A 4,983-nucleotide genomic window follows, 5' to 3' on the forward strand; every position below is an offset into this window, starting at 1 on the left:
GAAAAGAAAAAGATTAAAATAGAACGTAGAAAATTCCCGATGAGAAATGATATAATTTTCTTCAAGAAATAAGACGTTGAAGACGCGCGCACGTTAGATGAATAAAGTGTGGTCCGATGATGCGGCAGAAGCAGTGGCAGTCGTTCCGGAGACGGTAGTGGCTACCGACGACTCCTCTCCTTCAGGGGTGGATGACTCCGGGGTCGGCTCGCTCGGTAGGTCTCTCGACGTGCAGCTACTGTTCGCCACATGGCCTTCCACCTCTCTCTTTCTCTCTCTTTCTCTCTCTCTCTCTTTCTCTATCTCTGTTTCTCTCTCTATCTCTCTGTTTCTCTCACACTCACTCTCTTACTCTCTCCTTTTCTCTCGTCTTCTTCTCTTTCGCGGTACCCGAGAGTCCGCAATTATTGCCAGCATTCTGAACTGACGTGACGTGACGCGACTCTCTCTCTCTCTCTCTCTCTCTCTCTCTCTCTTTCTTTCTCTTTCTCTCTTTTTCTCTATCTCTCTCTTTCTCTATCTTTCTCTCTCTCTCTCTCTCTTTCTCTCGGCCCATGTGCGAGGTCAGCCTTTGGGGTTAGCTGAAATTACGGGCGGCGGCAGGCGCCGTGCCGAGGAACGAGTTACGTGTACGCGTGCCGTAGCTTCTTTACCATCTTTTCTCTCTTTCTCCTTCCTTTAACAATTTCTTCGTAAACGCGTTAGAGAAAGATATGTGTATATATATATATATATATATATATATATATATGTAGAGAGAGAAAGATAAAGAGAGAGAGAATAGATTCATTTGAGTTTTCCGTTCAATAATCTTTTTTTTTTAAATCTCGAACAATTTCATTCTTAGCGTTCACTTTCGTCATCATTAAGAAGATTGTTAACGATGGAACGTTTTGATGCATCGAGTGAAAGAGGAATTGCAAAAATGTTCCGTTTTTTTTTTTTGAGGTGAAGAAGAGGGAGGGAAAGTAGAGCGAGGATCCAAGGTGAAGTTAGAAGACAGCAACCACCAGGCCTGGCGGAGGAAGGCAACGCGTGCACGTTCTGGGCGGAGTAGGAGAACGATCCGTAGGGCCAGGAGTCATCGAGTGACACACGCACGACCGCCACGCTTCGTGGTCACGGTCAAAGCGCACGCGGAACACCACGAAGAGCTAGGTAGGAGAGAGAAAGAGAAAGAGAAAGAGAAAGAGAAAGAGAAGGGACACGCTTCGATTGCTCTTGTAAACGGAGTGCCTCCTGCTTTCAGAGAGTAAGAGAGAGAGAGAGAGAGAGAGAGAGAGAGAGAGAGAAAGAGAGTGTATATACCACCGGACCTCGAAGATCCAGCCACGAGGTTCTTCGGTTTCCAACATGATCGTCGAGATCGAATTCGATTATCCTGCTACGGAGAACAAGGGATCGCGATATACGGTTACATTCGTGAGGAGCGATAAACGCGAATCTCGCGAAGTGTATAGTAGAGTAGAGTAGTGGAAGGAAACCGATAGTATAGAACTCTATCGACGTAACTCTTTGTTCTACGTTACGTTCCACGAATTAATTCAACGATCGGTCAGTCTCATGCTGGCCATTCCTCATGCAACTCCGTCGTGACGACGACAACGACGGCAATTACGACGACGATGATGATAGTGATGATGATGATGATATACAGAGAGCAACGTTAAGTCTTATTTCTTTGCTCGATTCTCGATAGTTTTCAAGATATCGAGATTTTACTGTACTTTGACGAGTATGAGAGAACTAATGCGATTATAATTAAGACAATTTTCCAGAAAGGAAAAGGTCGTTTACCTTTTCGCGCCTATTCTGAAGGATTTTCTGGAAGTCGACTTTTAAGTTCTTCTATATATTTCTCTCTCTTTTTCTATATATCTATCTCTTACTCTCTAGTATACCATAAACGAGCGTAGACGTTAAGGATGATCTCGTTACCAGACATCGTAACGTGATACGTAGGACGATCTAAAAGCAAGCTTCTATCCTTTCTCTATACGTTACTACTACCTAGTAGTATAGTACTCTTTGGTGTAAAACGGTAGCGCGGATTCCGTGTCTCTCCGTCGTTTTAAACGACGAATGCTTTCACCCTATCTCTCTCTCTCTCTCTCTCTCTCTCGCTCTCTCTTTCTCGTAATGCTCGTAGCTTAATGAATATTACGAGACAAGATATTACAAGTTGTCTCCCGATGACTCGAGTTACGATCAGCCGAGCCCAGTAATGTCGGATAATTACGAAGGAGGGATAGGCTGAGATAGGAGATGTCATCGTGGCTCCATTAGGCTGCCCGGCACGTTCTCTCTCTCTCTTTCTCACTCTCTCTCACACTCTTTCTGTCTATCTATCTTTCTCTCTTTCTCTCTTTCTCTTTTACAACCCTGAGTGCTACTACTTCGAGGAGCGCAGAGAGTTTAATCTTTTCTGCGATGGCCGCAGCTTCCCTTTAATTAGGCTTTGCTCTCCGTACAGCAAAGAGGAGCCACCTGGGTAAACCTTCTTTTCCACCAAGTAGCACCGTCTTTCAGAGACAAGACGAAAGGTTATTCCACTTTCGCGCATACCTTCCACCCTCTCCACCCCTTACCCTTAACCCCCTATCCTTCTATCCTCTCTGCACAACGCTACTTAACGGTTTTAACGAACAAACATTAATTAAAGGAACTTGAGAACGTGCTACCACAAAATGGAATATAGCTATCGTATATAGTGATCCAATTTTATTTTATTTTATTTTATTTTATTTTATTTTATTTTATTTTATTTTATTTTACTGTACTTTTTTTAATGTTTCTGTTTTGATCGCATGAAGATTTTATAAAGTTTTTAATAAATATATTGCAAATATAAATTTATATTATTTTTTGATCCTTAAAAGTTATCATTGTAAAAATCACGTTAATACTGTTCATTTAAATATGTATCTATATATTTTTTAATATTGTAATATTAAATGAATATAACGTTATGTGAAAATTGATTTTTTCAAATACCATGGCAGCAAGTAGGATGAATAAATTGTTGACAATATGAATTACGACTTGTATATTTCTGATCTTTTTGAAAAGAAATTTAAATCGATGATAACTTTCCTTGTTTAGAAGATTTGATAAATCTATATACTAATATAAATAAATAATCGAGTCCTCTTCTCATCGGTCATTCACATTTAAAGAGATATTATAGACATACCGACAAAAAAAAAGAGAAAGAAAAAGAAGTATCCTTCCGGTCAGACAATCACCGATATTATCAAAATTAAGTTTAAAACAGCGTAACGCGCGTGTTCATATATACATAAACATACATACATACATACATACATATACATATATATATATATTGTGTGTATGCAAGAAAAAAGTTGATAGCACGTCTTGCTCGAGGTATATCGAAGGATGGAAGTTCCCGTGCTAGTGCTATTAACCAGCACGCTTGTAAATAATATCTTGGAAAAATTAGCAGTCTTGTTGAACGGGGGTGGAGTGGGGTGGGATGCGATGGGACGGGATGGGATGAATTCGCGACGCGTTTGTTGTATAAGCCAGGACGTTAACCTTCGCATGAATCACAATGTATTCATTTTGATCGCATGTTTGCGAAACGCTGAATACCGAGCTTCGAAAAAGGGAAGGCGCGCGGATACAGCCCATACACGCCCATCACCTTTGTTAGACCCTTTTTCAATCCTTTCATCGACCCTTTTTTTTTGAAAGAAACGAAACCAGAACAAAGAACATTGCCATCTTCAAAGCCACCGGAGATACTTTGAACATCTCTCTCTCTCTCTCTCTCTTTCTCTCTCTCACACACACACATACATCTTTACGCTCCTTACTCTTCTTTTAGATCCTACTTTCGCGAAATACGAAAAATCTAGATTTTATTCCCTCTGGTAATGAAACGGTAGAGAAGAAGAAGAATAGGGCTGTGAACGGGACCTCGGATGAAGAAGGAATGAAGGATATTCATCGATCGGGAACATTGCTTATACGAGAAGGTTTTTCAAGATGTGTGTGGTAAACAAAAAGATGTAAATAAATATATCCCGATAGAAGCTTACGTTATCTCAAATAGTACGAAAGTAAATAGGAATGAAAAAGGGAGAGAGGGGGAAAAGTCTCTCATTAGCAAGGTTATTCGAGAGGACACTGACGTTCGCGTTTCATAAAACGAACAACGCTCACGCACCAGGACGCACATGAGTATAACAGGGAGGACTGTGATTTTTCCTCGCGTGGCCCCACGCGGGCCACGACGTATGTACGCCCACTGACAACAACCATGAAGCAGAGAGAGAGAGAGAGAAGAAGAAGAAGAAGAAAAAGAAGGAGAAAAAGAATAATAAGAAGAAGACGACAACGAAGACGACGACGCATCGTACGCGTAATATAAAAGGGCTCAAATTATCCAGGAAGCGAGGAGAACCCGGACGAGGAGCTATGCTCGAGCGTAAAGAAGGTCTTTTCTCGAGTGTAGGCCATTGCATCAAAGAGGGGACCTTCTTCGTGCGAGCGAAAGAGAGAGAAGGAGGAGAGAGAGAGAGAGAGAGAGAGAGAGAGAGGGTGTTCGAGCTACGTACCTATATTGCCGTAATTTTCACAGCGAGAGAGGAGAAAGAGGAAGGGCTTCCCTCGAACGGTGCTACGATCTCTGATGCAACGTATAATCAAACGAACAGCGATGTGTTCAGGTCAGTGGCTGATAGCGTCGAATCTTTTTTATTTTATATATATATATGTGTGTGTGTGTGTGTGTGTGTGTGTGTATGTATATATTCTTTTCTTTTCATTTTTCTTTTCTTTTTTCTTTTCTATTCTTCTTCTTTTTGTCTTTTTTACATCCAACATTATACGAAGAGCATTGCGTTCCGTCCTTTTTTATTCGATTCGTAATTTTATGTTGCTGATATCAATTATATTATATGTTAATGATATCAATTAACGCGAGAAACGATACAAAGAATATATTTATTAATTTAT

General features: G+C 40.7%; 1 long non-coding RNA gene across 1 annotated transcript in view; it reads left to right on the forward strand.

Annotated features, from left to right (window-relative positions):
* LOC122632200 overlaps positions 1-4,747 on the forward strand; it is a 4,917-nt gene extending 170 nt beyond the window's left edge. The window contains exons 1-3 of the long non-coding RNA XR_006327837.1: positions 1-215; positions 949-1,158; positions 3,851-4,747. The exon at positions 1-215 is cut by the window's left edge and continues 170 nt beyond it. This is a non-coding gene — a long non-coding RNA (uncharacterized LOC122632200). The remainder of the gene's footprint in view (positions 216-948; positions 1,159-3,850) is intronic.
* Positions 4,748-4,983: the final 236 nt, after the last annotated feature.

Source organism: Vespula pensylvanica, chromosome 10 (assembly GCF_014466175.1).
Source record: "Vespula pensylvanica isolate Volc-1 chromosome 10, ASM1446617v1, whole genome shotgun sequence".
NCBI lineage: Eukaryota > Metazoa > Arthropoda > Insecta > Hymenoptera > Vespidae > Vespula > Vespula pensylvanica.